Genomic DNA, 18,191 nt, shown 5'->3' on the forward strand with positions numbered 1-18,191 from the left:
TGGTGGCGTGATTGAGGGTTCGATGACCACTCCTCAAGGGGGAGGTACTGTTGTGAGTTCATTTTCCCCTTCGTCACTGAGGTCTGGTGAACTCCCTATTCTGGTAAAGGAAGGTAATAAGCCTGATTATCAGGCACCTGAGCCTAATGAGGATGACTGGCTGAGTGGAGTCACAGACTGGATATAAGGCTGCCGACGCCCTTCTGCCCTGCGGGTGATTTCTCTGTGGACTTCTAGGACACTAGTCTGATTCCTGCTCCTCTAAAGCTAAGTTTCCTGCTTTGCCTGTTAGCATTTATGTTTTGTTTTTGTTTTCCTTGCTTTTCTGTATTCTGCCATTCCCTGCTGGGGTGAGCTGAATCTCCTTTTGCCTGTAGCTCTGTCTTCAGAATATTCCTGAGTACTGACATAGCTTTTTTGAAGCCTAGCGTCTTCAGGGCCTTTTTCACTGTCAGTCTGTTGGCTCTTATTTTCATAGGGTTTTTCATGGATTGCAGACAGCAGCCTTCCTGTCCTTTTCTATCTAGTTAGCTTGGGCCCCGTCTTTGCTCAGTCTATCTTTCTGTCTGTGTTAGTGTTTTCATCTTGCTTCACCGTCATTATATGTTGGGGGCTGCCTTTTGCTTTGGGGTCTGCTCTGGGGCAGTTTAGATTTCCCCTTTCTTTCTTTAGGCCTATTTAATTCTCTGGCTGTGATCGAGGGGTCTAGGGCATCGTAGGAACCCCCCACGGCTACTGCTAGTTGTGTTGATAGGTTCAGGGCTCTGCAATCCGATAGCTGCCAACTTTTCTGGTTTTCTGGACTTAGCTAGCATTTCTGTTTTTGCCTCCTACGGTGACTCAATCATAACAGAGTACCTTGCTGACCATACTAATGTCCTCTGTCATTCCTCTGTGCCACTTAACTATTGGTTTTCCACGCTGAACATGTGGCATGAACTGTCTCTTGCTACTGCGCATGTGCGCTGTAATCACGGTCAAGGAGCACACAATGCCTCACTCTCTGGCGGTTACAGGGCAAATGGTGCTTTGTAAATGGCAGTACTGCTTTTAGTGGTGGCAGACAATGGGAACAGTCCATTGCAGAGCACTACTCTAAGGACAGAGCATGCTACTCAGCCTCCTATGCGCTGCTTGTCCACACCAAAAATCTTTGATGTCTTGCCCGCTTTCTCTTGAGCTGGCCCCATGCCTCTAGATCACTGGGTCTGTCTGTCTGCTGTATTTCGAAGCAGAATCATCGCTTCGTGTGCACTGCCCCCTTACTGCTCGCACGGTCACAGCTGGGGACTCACTACTGCTTTACTTTTCTTTCCCTCAGCTTCCTGCCAGGTTCCCTGTCTAAACTCAACCCCTCTTTCTGTGTAATGGGGCCTGTCCATTACGCTATTCCTTCCGCCGGGAAACAGGGGACACAGCCTTGACAGTTCCGGACACGGTGCAGCACAGGTACCCACAGCCTGGTCATCCTGACTCTGTACATATCTGCCAAATCAGTTCTTTAATGCAAGCAGCCTAGAAGGCATGTACTTCCAATTTTCTAGAGAAAATTGTACAGTACATCCAGAACAGTTTCAAATTGAAGAACTTTGTGGCTCATATCACTCCACAAGATGACACTAGTCTCATATTTAAAATTTTTGGAGTAAAATAATTTCCCCACTGATAGCTTGTGCATGTCTAGAATTATGTTACATCATTTGCATGATTAATTATTCATATCTATTTGGTTCACAATATAATCAGCCTTTTCTTCAAGGATTTGGAATATAATGTTGTAAGAGTTAAAGCAACTTGTTGAAGTGTGTTTACCTCAAATTGTCAACTTTACTATTTCTCCATTCCATGTGTGGCTAACCACCTCATTGATGTTATTGAGTTTCTTTGTCAAGAAAACAGCAGCTACACTAACACCACATGCTTTTCCTATCAATTTATCATGCTGCTGAAGTAGAGGTGAAATTAGGGACCTACAAAACATCTGGGGACTGTAGTCAACATGACACTGTGCCAACACCCACTGGGATATAGCTAACAAGATGACATAGTTTGTGCACAGCTGAACAGAGTTGTCAGAAAAAAAAATACTTCAATAACATGTTTTATGGATTGTCTAGTGGAAACACCCATATAGTATAATTATTATTATTTAGTTATATAGCGCCATTAATGACATGGTGCTCAACATGACATTACCCCCCAAAATTACAATGACAGACTATTACAGAGAGTAGAGGACCTTGTCCTTGCAGACTTTCATTTTGTGAGAAAATGAGAAAAATACAGAAGGTGGTGGGTGCGGCACCTCGGTTGGTGGAGAGGCGGCAGCTCGCATGGTGGTGCAGAAGTCACATCTCCAACCACCACGCTCTCCAATTGACATCTCTGTAAATGCATCTGAAATGTCAAAATCTCTAGCTTCAGTTATAGAAATGCATGGGCTCCTTTTAAATGTCATTGTCCAATCAGTATTAGTAGGTGAGGGCTTGTCAGAATCCTGCCCAGGAGCACCAGGCTACAGTAGTTGCGAGTCCTGTCCCGTTGATCTTCAACGTAATCTTGCTATGGCTCTTCCAGGCATGATTTTATCAAGAAGATTTAGCCTTCGTAGTACAGAGACAGACTACAATACAGAGTACAACACCGCCTAAGCGTTCACCCTCTGCTACTCAGACTTTCTATCTGTGCAGTGACTGCCTCTAGGCTGAAGATGATGATGGTGGTAGCATTTGGAGCATTTAAGTCTTTTTACCAATATACCCAATTGTAATTTTTTTGGGGGTGATAAAAAAGAGTGCTGGATATAATGAGAGTGACAGACTGCAAAAAAAGTGAATTTAGTCCTAAAATGCCTCAATTTTTGGCACACAGATGTATGAGGTGTGTCAAAGATAGTCCCCACTGTAAAATGTGGCCTGTTTTTTAAAATAATGCAACATAGAGCTGTATATAAGTACTGTGACACCCAGGACAAAAAAAGAAAACTGCCTTAAACTGGCAAACTTTGAACAAGCACAGATATGAGCTGGCAAAAAATGTGTGGCTTGTTTTTATTTGGCTATATAATGCTGTATATAAGTACAGTGACAACCAGGACAAAAAAAGAAAACCGCTGTAAACTGGCCAAACTTTGAGCACACACAGATATGAGCTGCACAGAGATACTACACCAAAAAATATATGCCCTGTATTTTTTTTATTTTTTGGCTAAATAGTGCTGTATATAAGTACAGTGCCAGACAGCAGAAAAAAATTGAATTTAGGGCTAAAAAGACCAAAATTTTTAGCAGATGGATGGATGAGGCATGTCACAGATATACCACACTGTAAAATATGTGGCCTGTATGTATTTTTTGGGGGTTCAGCAAAATAGTGTCAAGAAATTGTGTAAGACACTCAAAAAAAATCTACTCAACCGTACCACATAAAAATTAAATATTTTTCTGCGCACTCAAAAGTGATGTTTGGGACCTCTTTAAAATTGATGGATTTTCACGCTGTGCTAGGAAAAGGTTCAGGCTGTATTGTGCACTGTCAAAAAGCAAATGTAGGGAAAAAAAGTTCTCTGGATTGCTTTGCAATAAAAAAAGCTTTATTAGCCCTGGCCAAAAAAAATTTCAAAGCCAATTACACCTGGGGCTTGGTATATAAGGCCAATATATCCTACAGGTAGCAGCAGCAGCATAGAACACAAAGGGAATGGACCCTCTTGATGTATGCAATGATCTATATACACACTTACAGTGCCTGCAGGCCTTGCACTGATGTGCATAGAGCGATGTACACTACCCTTTCTACCTAACACTGGAACCTATATACTCCTGGAATTAGTCCTTAGAAGGACAGTCGGTTTATCTGGATTTGAGTAGTTTACGATGGTAGACCCCACACTGACTAATAAAGCCCCAATTCTGACCCTATCTCAGCAGCAGCTCTCCCTACACTATCTAAATCTGGAGCTGAATGCGCTGAGCAGGGAGGTGTCCGGTCTCTTATAACCCTGATGATGCTGTGTGGCCAGCCAATCATTGCACGATCACAACAAAGATGGCTGCAGTGTTTTATTGCCTGGCAGACAATCCCTGCATCATGATTGGGTCTGTAAAGTCCTCCAAAAAAGCTGAGTGGAGACCCGAGTTCCCGCTGAGTTATCCTGGAAATGCTCGGTGTTTGCCAAGTACACTGACTACCATGATACTCGGGCGAGTAACGAGTAGTGGCGAGCACGTTCGCTCATCACTACTTCCCAGCCTTCATAATCTGGTGAATCTGGATTGTGTTGAAAATTGTCGCCACTCTGAACCATTACAATATAATTCACTTATTCTGTAACTGAAATGTGTCAAAATAAAAGACTAATGGAAGTCTGTAGGCTGCAACCTACCTAAAAAAGGAAACATTAAAAAATTAGTAGAAACCTCATCAATGCTGTCCTAGAATTTTTTAATAGTTGGATGCTATGGCCTCAGAAGACACACTTATTCAGTAGTACTGTGCCAGACCAAATCTAAGCACTGCTAAGATCCCCCATATGCATTAGACTTCAATCGGCTGAACCACCAACATTGATCAGTTCGAATGATTGTCTGATGTGTATGAGGTGCATGCTTAGTGATAGTCAGTAGAGTTGTCAACTGTTCTTGTCCAATTTCAGGCTGCTAATCACATTGTTTTTCCTGATATAAGGCAAAGGCCTATGTTTCAGCTAGCAGCTTTCTCATTAATAAAACAGAAATGCACTGCCAAACAAGTGCTCCTGTGTATGGAGAGATGGGTGAGATGGCTGTGAGCCAAACAATTGGTCGAAGCATTGCTTGGCCAATAACCATCTAATGTGTATGATGAGCTCAACTGATACATCTCAATAGCTCTGTTTGTTGTAGAAAGTATGATAAAACAAACTCAGAGGGAGGTGAGACTGCAACCCTACTCTAACAATTGGCAAATTGTAGGATATTTACTAGTGTGATACTTAACCCCTTAATGACAGCCAATATGTTTTTTTACTAACCTGAGATATAAGACAATATCCTCCCGATACAGGTGACAATCCAGCAGCAGCTTGCTGTACACTGTAGCTGACAATTTGCTGTATCACAAACAATCAGTGTTGATATCGTCCATATATATCTAACCCCATAGTTGCTGCTGTCGAAAGTGACTACATCAAATAAATTGTTAATAGATTGAGAGGGCTTCTGCTTTAATCTAATTGACACACCAACATCATGATTGTGTGGTCCTGATGTTCGCGATAGCAGTTCATGGCCAAATAGCGGCCTTAAGCCCCCGTTACACACTGCGATATCGCTAGCAATATCGCTGTAAAGTCACCGATTTTGTGACGTTATAGCTATATTGCTAGCGATATCGCTGCATGTGATACTTACCTCCGACCGGCTCCCCCGCTGGCTATCGCTGATCGCGCGAGAAGCTCCTGGATCATTTCTCGTCGGTCACATCCTGCGGCGCTGCCTGCTGTGACGATGAGCCACGCGTGGAGCCGGGCGGGAGGATGCAGCATCGCCGCGTCTGACAGGTAAGTAGCGATCCCCGCCCCCTGCGATGTCGCTGGTGAGATCTGCCTGAGTGGCAGCTCACTAGCGACCACCTAGCGATGCACCAGCGATCCTGACCGCGTCATATCGCTGGTCGGGATCGCTGGTCCATCGCTAGGTGTAACGGTACCCTTAGAGTCTCCCGGCTATAGCAGTCAGTTCAGAAGGCCGAGACATTTAGGTGCTAAACAAACACTTTTTCATTCCTGCTATACCACTCTGCATTAATTCCTGAAAATCACTCGAAGGGTTAAGAAACTACCTGACTGCAGTTTTCAATATGTCGAGGAGTGCTATTTTTAAAATGGTATCAAGTTTGGAGTCTTGCAATATATGGGACCCTCAAAGTCACTTCAAACCTGGATAGGTCCCTCAAAAAAATAAATTTTGCAAAATTTCCTTGAAAAATGACTGCTACATTTTTAAACCTCCTAAAATGCTAAAAAATAAAATAGCATTATAAAAATGGTGCTGATGTAAAGCAGACATGTGGGAAATGTTATTTATTAATTTTCTTGTGTGGTATGACTATCTGGATTAAAGGGATAATCATTCAAAGTTTGAATATTGCAATTTCTTTTTACATTTTTGTCAAGCTTCTGATATTTTTTTTATAAATAAACACAAAACGTATCAACCTAAATTTACCAATATCATAAATTATAATGTGCCATGAAAAAAATAATTTCAAAATCAATGGGATTTGTTGAAGCGTTCCAGAGTTATCACTATATAAAGTGACATTGGTCAGAATTTAAAAGAATGGCTCATCACTAAGGGGTTAAGTATCTGCTATCTTTTGTTTGAGTACTCAGTGGAGGCCCCAGAACTCATACTCTTAGATTCCAGATATTGCTGTTATTATGATATAGAAAACCTTAAATAAACAACTTTTTGCTTTTTTTAGATCAAATAGATTTATGTAGAAAATCATTTAGCACAATCAAACAGAACATAGCTGTCCCGTCTTTCTATAAAATAGTGTAAGACTTACCGAGTCTTGATAAGCATGCACACAGGCTGTAAAGTGTCGTTTCTGTGAAGAAGCAAAATAAAAATGTAGTGTCACAACAAAGTTACTAATTAATAAGAAAAAAGGAGTAAAACATATTATTCACACACAAATTTAAATATATATGTACTGTATACACAGTATTTATGTGTATATATATAGGATTTCTCCGTGTTTCTGTGGGTTTCCTCTGGGTTCTCCAGTTTCTTCCCACATTCCAAAGACATACTGATAGGGAATTTAGATTGTGAGCCCCATCAGGAACAGTGCCCATAATATCTGTAAAACGCTGTGGAATTAGCGGCACTATATAAATGATTAAAATAAATAAATATATATATATATTCTGTATATATAAATATATACACACACATATATGTATACACTGTATATATATATATATATATATATATATATATATATATATATATATATATATAAAGTGTTGTGCAAAAAATGTAGTGAGAAAAACAGTAATCAAAATTAAATGGAAACCAATATTTGGTTTGACCACCCTTTGCATTCAAAACAGCATCCAGGATGATTTTAAAGGTTGGGAGATCTGTGGATATATAGTGGCAGAGAATTCCAGATTAAGCGAATAGCATAAGAGAAATCCTGGAGGGAAGATAGATGGATAGATGTAAGAAAGCAATTGAAATAACGGTATAGAGGAATATGCTGCATAAAAGTTGAGATTGTTGAGTAATGTGCAGTCAGTGAAAAATGGCATTCAATGAGATGAGGAATGGAGGGATGACGTTTGAAGATGAAAGAAGATAGCAGACCTCTAATATACCTCTACGTTGCTCACTTACAGTATTCGCTTCTCACTTGATCGTTTTCTTTATCCTATAATTACAGACTTTATCTGCCTAATCTCTAACAGGGAGTTTTGCAATAGTAAAGGGCCTGTCACACTAAGCGTTATCGCTAGCAATATTGCTATAACATCACTGGTTTTGTGATGCAGCAGTGATATTGCTAGCGATATCGCTATGTCTGATACTTACCTCCGACCGGCTTCCCCGCTGGTTATCGCTGATCGCGCAAGAACATCCTGGGTTGTTTCTCGTCGTCAGCTTCCTGCTGGGCTTCCTGCTGGCGCGTGGATGCGGAGGGAGGACGTCTTCATCGCCTTGTCTGACAGGTAAGTAGTGACCTTCAACCGCTGCTATGTCGCTGGTGAGATCTGCCTGTGTGGCAGCTCACTAGTGACCACTTAGCGATGCACCAGCGATCCTGACCGGGTCATATCGTTGTCGGGATCGCTGGTGCATCGCTAAGTGTGACAGTACATTAAGATCTCAACATACAGCAGATAAGAGAGTCAGAGAACGACCTTATGTATTTCAAGACAAGAGTAATCAAGGCTATGACTATTTATTATCCAAAGTGATAGTCAATCATATTATTGTAGGTTTGTTACTTTCATTGGTTGTGAATAGCCATTTTTTATAATGAAATAACAAAATTATTGTTTTGATTTGTTGACCTCTTCTCAAATCATTCTAAAAACTGGGCATTCAGGTATAATGAGCAAAAGATGTTTGCTAAATATAATGATTGGGATGCTAATTCAATAATGTAGAAGTTTATTTATGAGAGCTTTAATGATTAAAATTTTTAACTCGAGATGAGTGGAGGTGACAAAATATTAATTCAACAAATTGTGGGGATTTTGCTCAGTTATTCTGTGATAAATTAATGTCCATATTATGATACAGGGTCCCTCCAAGCATAAGAGCAAAAAAATCATAAGACTTAAAAAAAAATTATACTTACCTGTCCGCTCACCTTTCCGGACTGTCCGTTGCTTGTTGCTTACCATCAGTCTTAAGAGATGTCTCTTATTTCCAATATCATAAACTACATATAGTGACATGTTCATTCAAAGGTTGAAGATGTGGCCCCAACCAGGCTGCTGAGGTCACTGTGGTCACATTTTATAAAATCGGGGATGTCTGATGCACAGTGACCTCTAATGACTAGTTTCAGCCTGGAGTGACTACTTCGGTAAAATTTACAGAACTCTATATTCCCCAAAACTCTGATTTTTGCGTATATTTGAGTAAAATTCAATGAGACTTTAATAAATTTGATCATCTCTATTTGCAAGAATTCATCTCATTTGAAGCCAATGGATCTGTTATTTCACTGTGGTTTTTGTTTCAACTGACACACTTAAGTCTCAATATGTCTAAACAATAGTTGCCTCCAGCAAGATTTCAGACCATTTATTTCCATACTAAGAAGTGAATTTTGCTGAGAGGCGATTTTTATTTGATTAGGAAAATCCTTATGTATATGCCATTTTAGGACAAATTGACATTTTAGAGGATAGTCCTTTACTTAGGACCTCATCTATGTGTCAGAACAGACAACTGTTAGGAATGAGTGGCTTACTCTATGCCTTCCACTGACAGATATTTAAGGGCTTATTCCATTATTTATTTACATATCCTTATGGTAAACTGCTTCTAGCAATCAGTAATAAATGTAATGGGGTACCAACCACTTGAAGCTTTCCAAACTCATGAATGATCGATCTGATTGCCCCATTGCTCCATTCACTGTCTAGTGCATGGAAGTCAAAAGCATGCATTAACTTCCCCATAGACACATGCTGAAGATGCTATTATAGCAGTCATCACACACAAAAGGGCCTGTCATGCTAAGCGATATCGCTAGCAATATCGCTATAACGTCACTGGCTTTGTGACGTAGCAGCGATATTGCTAGCGATATCGCTATGTCTGATACTTACCTCCGACCGGCTCCCCCGCTAATTATCTCTGATTGCACGAGAACATCTTGGACCGTTTCTCATCATCAGCTTCCTGCTGGGCTTCCTGTGGCGCTGACAAGTGATGCCTGGACGCAGGTGGGAGGACGTCAGGATCGCCTTGTCTGACAGGTAAGTAACGAACCCCGACCGCTGCTATGTCACTGGTGAGATCTGCCTGTGTGGCAGCTCACTAACGACCACTTAGCGATGCACCAGCGATCCAGACCGCGTCATATCGCTGGTCGGGATCGCTGGTGCATCGCTAAGTGTGACAGTACCTTAAGGCTACTATTCACACAGGATTTCAGAAGTCATGCTCATATAATCAAGTATGACTACCACTAATCATAAACCTGGTGGATAAATATTTCAAAGGCATCATCCCTTTTTTTAAAATATCTACCATGCAATTCTAAAAGCCTCCTGCAGTGACTGCTGCAAAGAAAATAATCCAATGCAACAATAGGTCCAATGCAACAGTAGGGCTGCTCTCATCTTAATGGGGATGTCTGTAGATGATAAGAAGATAAGCTTCTTTACCAGATATAATATATATTAGAAACTGCATGAAAAAAGTATTATGTCATAGTCATAGTTTATGGCTTGAGAATCAAGGAAATAATGACTTATATTGCCCTGTATTGTTCAACATCTTTAGCAACGATTTAGATGAAGGAATTGAGGGTAAACTGATTAAATTTGCTGATGACACAAAGCTAGGAGGGATAGCTAATACTAGAGAAGAGAGAGAGAGGATTCAAAAAGATATAAATAAACTGGAGCAGTGGGCAGCAACTAACAGAATGGTTTTTAACAGGGAAAAATGCAAAGTACTACATCTGGGCAATAAAAATGAAAAAAGCATATACAGAATGGGAGGAATATGGCTAAGCAACAGCACATGTGAAAAAGGAAAGGTTGCAGGATTTGGGAATGTTTAGTTTGCAAAAGAGAAGATTGAGGGGAGACTTAATAGCTGTCTACAAATATCTAAAGTGCTGTCACATTGTAGAAGGATCATCTTTATTCTCATTTGCACAAGGAAAGACTAGAAGCAATGGGATGAAACTGAATGGGAGGAGACAGATTAGATATTAGAAAAAACTTTTTGACAGTTAGAGTGATCAATGAGTGGAACAGGCTGCCACGAGAAGTGGTGAGTTCTCCTTCAATGGAAGTCTTCAAACAGAGGCTGGACAGACATCTGACTGGGATGATTTAGCGAATCCTGCTTTGAGCAGGGGGTTGGACCAGATGGCCCAGGAGGTCCCTTCCAACTCTACGATTCTATGATTCTATATCTTAAATTAAAAAAATCATTTTTTGTCGAATACTAGTCTTCAAATGTGTGCTGTTTAGCGTTTTTTTAAATTTTTAAATGCAGTTTAGTTTGTGATCAAGATATTGATGTAAAATCTATCTAATTCCGGAAAGTAATTTTGGGGTTTGTACTATTTTAAATTAGTATTGCTTTGTCAACCATCAATGTGCCAGTCATATTGACAGAGCAATTTTACATAGTGAACAAACATTTAAACCATTTGTCACTTTTTTGTACTTACATAATCTTTTTTTCCCTACCTCTGTCATTATCTCATATGATTATGTGACACATTTCTTCTTTGCAGATATACCATTAAAATGCAAGAAAAAAAAAATGATGGACTGAACTGTTGTAATTGTATGCTTTGCATAAGTGCCAGTCATTCAGATGACAGATAAATAGCTTTTCATTTTAAAGGGCTGCCATTGAAAACTAGCAGCAGTTATTTTAAGGTTGAGTATTCTTAAATTGTAAATTATGTTGAGTTGAAGAAATGTCTATGACTTTTAATAATTTCTACATGCTGCTGGGTTTTTTACAAGGTTATATGAGTGTGCTAATGACCTGTTATGATTATCACCAGTAGGCATTTTATTAGAAATGGTTACTCCTTACACATACAGCTTAAGGGAAAAGTTTACACGTAGGCTGAAGTCATTAACACTCATTTATCAAGAAAAAAACAAAATAACGGTAACAAGGTTTTAGTAACTCAAATAGCTTTCATTAAATCTAAACCTTTAAAAATTATACTGTATATTTTATTTTTGATTATTTTAAAACACAGTGTTAGGGTTGGTGGATTGCACTAAATATAAATAAAAATTAAAGTGCAATTGTAACCCAGGGTTCACTGTGCAGAGATGCATAACTGCTGCTAGTGTGAACAATGGGGGAACGAAGCAGCGAGCGTTCACCTTAATCAGACTGTATTAATTCCACACAGTATGAATAGAACACAGAATACCCAGCTCTATTAACTTCACAGAGAGGTAGTGCAGAAGGGTTGAGCTTGCTCTGTAACTGAACTGTGCTAACTGCACATATGAATGAGACAGATGCTAAGCCAAGTGGAACAAACCATGAGAAGCTCAGACAATAAACAAATACACACGTGCAGACAGAGTGGTAGAGTATCCACTCACACTCACCAAACCAGAAGGATACTAGTGCACCCGCGTGCGCTGCTGAGAGCCTTTTAAACACATCATCAGAGCAGCTGATGTCCGATCACCAATAGTATGATGCCACATCACGGACATGCTCAGTTAGGTGATCTCTGGACTTAGACTCCAGAGTGCAAGGCTGCACCTGTATATGACTAGTTACCATAGACCTGGCTGGAGAGTGAGCAGTAGCCAAGCGTATAACACGAGCCTGAGCAAGATGCTGAGACCAACGTCTGTGCTGAGCAGCAATCACAGTGGCCGGACTTGAATAGGAGACCACAGTACCAGGTAATGTTTGGGATCTATCCCGTGCAGCGGGAGAATCCTGGCTCCTAACACAAAGGAAATATATACTAATTACTCCTTACCAAGCAATTTTGTCAATCCAAAGTAAATGGTGAGAAAACCATATAAAATCCTAGGTGACCCTATTTCACCTTAATTCACCCCTTCCTTGCTGCGGAGGTTGGCACCTTAACTTGATCACAAAATGGTGCCCCAATCACTATCAACTAACCATAAATAATCCCTAAAAATCCCTGGCTGCTACAATAACTAAAGGGGTCCAAACACCAACGATAACACTTATCCCTTTGTGGGTTAAATCACCCCCAAAAGAGCAACCAGTGCTTGTTGGAACCGAGGTGTTCAGAGGAAGATGATAGAAGGAAAGGGATAGGGAGTGTCAATACAATGAAGCCATGTGGGGCTGATATTGCAGTTTTTAGCCAAATCTTTGGAGCCCGTATCCTCAATACCATTTAAACACAGAAAATAACTTCAATATAATTGAACAACAGGTATCCAAAAACAAGCAAATTAAATGATTTTGGGATTGCTGACTGGTCTTCATAGTGCTAAGATGTTAATGACCATCGGGAACCTATACTGGTAGCCTGTCTTTAAAGACCCCTTTAAGATAGCCTGTCTGTTAAAACCTCTTTAAGATATTAGACAGTAATAGTTTAGCTTTGTATCTTCTGTAATTTTCCTAACACCTGGAAACTGCATAACTATGAGAACGGGCATGTCTATATTGCTCACCCAATTACAACATAGTTCTTTTATCGCTCTTTCGTGAGAACGGTGTATGCTTATATTCTTCAGTGGGAAAGTGTATGTTTATATTATTCATCCAATTACTGCATAGTTTCGCTATTAATGTTTGGTGAGAAATGTCGTGTTTATAATATGGTGGAATATCCGGTATCAGGAGAATTTTTGGCATGTCAAATACGGTGATGTATTTGTCCAGTGTAATTTGACATCTGAAGAGCTGACCACACAGAAGAGAGATATATGTGACAAATAGAATTTGTTAGAGTGTGTAACACTTGGTTGAACAAGAATTTGTTTTTTCTAAACAATACATAAGTTGGGGAAGATTTCAGCTAAGATAGATGCCTGTTAACCTTTAGACTAGAGGTGATGCCCATGTGGGTCTACAGTGTGGATATCCCAGGAATTGCTCTGTCTTCCCACTTCGCTTCTGATGGTTGATGTTTCCAGACAGATGATGTCACTATTCCTGGAGAAGTTTTGCTTTTTGCTTATGTAGTGTGCAATGTAAGTACTTTACCTTTGTGATTTATATTATGCAAAAGTGTATGCAATATCACACTATTTCCTATTTTCTGTAATCATTTAATTATTCTAACAAAATTAATTGCCTTCTTTAACTCCTTAAGGACCAAGCCACTTTGTAGGTTAATGACCAAGCCTTAATTTTGAAATCGACCACTGTCACTTTATGTGGTTATAACTCTGGAACACTTAAACGGATTACGCTGATTCTGAGATTGTTTTTCTCGTAACATATTGTATTTCATGTTAGTGGTAAAATTTCATCAATATGACTTGTGTTTATTTATGAAATAATGGAAATTTTTCAAAAATTTTGCAATTTCCAAACTTTCATTTTTTGTACTCTTAAATCAGAGAGTGATGTCACACAAAATAGTTAATAAATAACATTTCCCACATGTCAACGTTACATCAGCACAATTTTGGAAACAATTTTTTGTTAGGAAATTATAAGGATTAAAAGTTAACCAGCGATTTCTCATTTTTCCAACAAAATTTACAAAACCACTTTTTTTCTGGACCACCTCACATTTGAAGTGAGTTTGGGGGGTCAATATAGCAGAAAATACCCAAAAGTGACACCATTCTAAAAACTTCACCCCTCAAGGTGCACTAAACCACATTCAAGAAGTTTATTAACCCTTCAGGTTCTTCACGAGAACTAAAGCAATGTGGAAGGAAAAAATTAACATTTAATTTTTCTTCATAAAAATTTTTACTTCGGACACATTTTTTTTATTTTGTCAAGAGTATCAGGGGAAAATGAACCACAATATTTGTTGTGCAATTTCTCCTGAGTTGACCGATACCTCATGTTTGGAGCAAGACCAATCTTTAGGTGCACGGCAGTGCTCATAAGGGAAGGAGCATCATTTGAGGTTTTGAATGTCAAATTGGCTGGAATCGAGGGCGGACGCCATGTCACATTTGGAGAGCCCCTGATGTACCTAAACAGTGGAAACCCCTCACAACTGACCCCATTTTGGAAACTAGACCCCCAAAGGAATTTATCTAAATGTGGAGTGAGCACTTTGAACTCCCAAAGGCTTCACAGAAGTTTATAACATAGAGCCGTAAAATTCTGAAATCAGATTTTTGCAAAAAATGATCTTTTCATCTCCAATTTTTATTTTCCCAAGGGTAACAGGACCTCAAAAGTTATTGTGCAATTTGTCCTGAGTACGCTGATACCCCATATGTGAGGATAAACCACTGTTTGGGCGCATGTCAGAGCTCGGAAGGGAAGGATCGTCATTTGACCTTTTTGGCTGGAATTGAGATTGGATGCCATGTCGCGTTTGGAGAGCCCTTAATGTGCCTAAACAGAGGAAGCCCTCCACAAGTGACCCCATTTTGGAAAGTAGACCCCCAAGGAACTTATCTAGATGTGTTTTGAGAGCTCTGAACCCCCAAGGGCTTCACAGAAGTTTATAACACAGAGCTGTAAAATTAAAAAAAATCATATTTTTTCCAGAATAATGATATTTTGTATTTTCCCAAGGGTAACAGGACCTCAAGAGTTATTGTGCAATTTGTCCTGAATTTGCTGGTACCCCATATGTGAGGGTAAACCTCTGTGTGAGTGCATGGCAGAGCATGGAAGAGAAGGAGCGCAGCTTGATTTTTCAACTCAAAATTGGCTGGACTTAAGATCGGACGCCATGTTGCGTTTGGAGAGCCCCTGATGTGCCTAAACAGTGGAAACCTCCCACAAGAAACACCATTTTGGAGATTTGGAACCCCAAGGAGCTTATTGAGATGTGTGGTGAGCACTTTGAACCCCCAAGTGCTTCACAGAAGTTTATAACGTAGAGCCGTGAAAATATAAAAATCATATTTTTTTCCACAAAAATGATATTTTGCTCCCCAATTTTTATTTTCACAAGGGTAACAGGAGAAATTAGACCCTGAAAGTTGTTGTTCAATTTGTCCTGATTACTCTGGTACCCCATATGTGGGGGTAAACCACTGTGATCACCTTACTGCGATCTTCAGGAGGCAGAATGAACAAATCCAGAAAAGGTGAATAATTGGCTTTATTTTTTACGCCATTCCTTGTGCGGTATAAGTGATTAGGCAAATTTATTCTTGGGGTCGGTGTGATTACAGCGATACCTGATTTATATCCATTTTTTATGTTTAGCTTCTGTCACATACTAAAACACGCTTTTTTTGTAGGAATTTTTTGTAAGAAATTTTTGCATCACCGTATCTTGAGAGCTATAATTTTTCCATATTTCTGCCAACAGAGTCATGTGAGGGCTTGTTTTTTGCGGGACGAGCTAACGTTTTTATTAGTACCAATTTTTGGCACATGACAATTTTTGATGGCTTTCTATTCCAATTTTTGTGGAGGCAGAAATAACAAAAATCAGCAATTCAGGAATTTTTTTTTCTTTTTCTCCATTTCGCGTGTGGTAAAATTGATAAGGCAGCTTTATTCTTTTGGTCAGTACAATTACAGTGATACCCAATTTATATAGCTTTTTTTGTTTTGGCATTTTTTACACAATAAAAACTTTTATAGAAATAATTATTTCTGCATCACTTTATTCTGAGAGCTATAACTTTTTTATCTTTCCACTGAGGCAGCTGTATGGCAGCTTGTTTTTTGCAGGACAATATGGCACTTTCAGTGATAGTATTATTATTACTATTCTTTTTTTATTGCGTTTTATTCCACTTTTTCCATGTGGTATGATGATACGGCTTGGAAAAAGTATAATTTGCTACTTTTTTGTGATTTTTATGGCGTTAAATGAGGGGGTTAACTAGGGTGACACTTTTATAGATGGGATTTTTATGGACGCGGCAATAAGAAAATGTGTATTCTTTATTTATTTTATTTTACATTAAAATGTGAATTTTTAAGGGAATTTTTAAATTATTTTTATTATTTTTAATTTTTTTTTACATATTTTTTAGAAAATGTTTTTTAACCTAGTCCCTTTATGGGATTTTCACTTATTCACTTTGATTTGCAGGTATAATACATTTGCAATGCTCCAGCATTGCAATGTACTATACCCTATGCAGAAAGCTTCTGAGACCATGGTGTGAGCATGATCTCAGAGGCTTTCCATAGCTGGATGACCCAGGGGTTGTCATGACAACCCTGGATCATCATGGCATAGATCGGGCCCTGTGATTACATTGTGGGGACACCAATCTGAAGGCAGAGGGAGCTCCCCACCCTCTGCCTCCCCCTTGAATGCTGCAATCGTGCCTGATCACATCAATCAGGGGGTTGACAGCCAGGGGCGGGCAAGGACGCTGCTCCTGGCTGTTAGTGCAGGAAGCTCAGCCACTGGCAGTGCTGAGCTCCTGCACTGACCGGGCAGGAAGTGCTGAAATTTCAGCATCTCCTGCCCTATCATGCTGTGATCAGTCAGTCAGATAGACTGACCAATCGTAGCATTCTTGGTGCGGGGACTGATGGCATGGGTCCCCTCACCTCTTGCTGTGCCTGTCAACTGCCTATGACAGATGTTAGTACTGAACGCTCACTGCGTGTTTACGCAGTGACAGTTAAAATGCATGACAGACATAGCCCGTCCTGGTGCGGGAACCTACATCCTGCCATGACGGGCTGTGCCCATCAATGGACGTTAAGGGGTTAAAGTCATATCTGAGCCCTTTAAGTACTTGTCAAAACAGGTTTGAGCTCACATAGCTCAACCTCCGGTATCTCTAGTCCATTGTCCCTACCTTGCCACTGAGGTTGGTAGCCTGGTTTGCTGTGTTTTAAAATAATCAAAGATAAAGTATATATTTTTTATAGGTATTGCACTTATTTTTCCTCTTCTCAAAAAATAAGGATTCCGCGAGTGGCTTAGAATATCTACTTTGTCCACAACACAAGCATCTTTCCAACAAACATGTGCAAAACATTATATTAGTATTCATAATTTGCTTTACTAAGATTTCCGAATCAGAAGTTTACATATACCAGATCAGATTGAATGTACCTTTAAGCAACATAGAAAAAATTCCAGAAAATTATGCAAGTGACTTTAGAAGTTTCTGATAGGCTAATTGACATCATTTTAGTTAACTGTATTTAAACATATTCAATAAATAATAGACTAAATTCAAGGCCAACTTGTCTTCTTGCTTAACATCATGGCAAATTTGAAACAAATCAGACAACCCTTCAAAAAATAATCATGTACCACCACAAGTCTCATACATTCTTTTGATCAATTTGCAAAAGCCTGAAGATATCATCTGCTTATACAATAATATAAAACTTTAACGGGAAAGTGTTCAAACATTCCACCGTAAAACAAGGGGTATCTTGCTCTCTGAAAAATAATTTCATCCACACTTTTACATGTACAATCTGTTGCTTCCTGACTGCAACATTTTCATTCAAATAAAAAATGAGGTGGTTTTAGTGCTCTGTGAGTGTCAAAGTACTTTACAGGCTCTGCCTCCATTGCTCTATTGCCTGTCCAGCCCAGTCTTCCTCTGCTTGACTGACAGCACTCTGACTGTGTGATGCTTGGGTACTGTTATGACAGATTCTCTTTCAACACCATAAGACCATGTAGCATTCATTCTGCCTAGAAAGCAGACATGTTCTGTCTCCTTGAAATGAACATACTTTGGTACAAATCAACCCAACACAAACAACAATTGACCTCATGAAAATGCTGAACTAAACAGATACAACATTATTTGTATTAAAGAGAATCTGTCAGCAGGATTTTTCTAAATCCTCTGAGATGAGCCTAATGTAGGCAAAGAGTACCCA

The 18,191-nt window shown here is 39.5% G+C and overlaps 1 protein-coding gene across 1 annotated transcript in view; it reads right to left on the reverse strand.

The window, feature by feature from the left end:
- LOC141084627 (cadherin-12-like) overlaps positions 1 to 18,191 on the reverse strand; it is a 1,440,185-nt gene that overhangs the window by 940,143 nt on the left and 481,851 nt on the right. Inside the window, exon 2 of the mRNA XM_073569451.1 lies at positions 6,553 to 6,594. The gene's annotated coding sequence lies outside the window, so the exon portion shown is untranslated. The remainder of the gene's footprint in view (positions 1 to 6,552; positions 6,595 to 18,191) is intronic.

The sequence above is a fragment of the Dendrobates tinctorius genome, unplaced genomic scaffold, assembly GCF_039654945.1.
Source record: "Dendrobates tinctorius isolate UK_male_01 unplaced genomic scaffold, ASM3965494v1 ptg000025l, whole genome shotgun sequence".
Taxonomy (NCBI): Eukaryota; Metazoa; Chordata; class Amphibia; order Anura; family Dendrobatidae; genus Dendrobates; species Dendrobates tinctorius.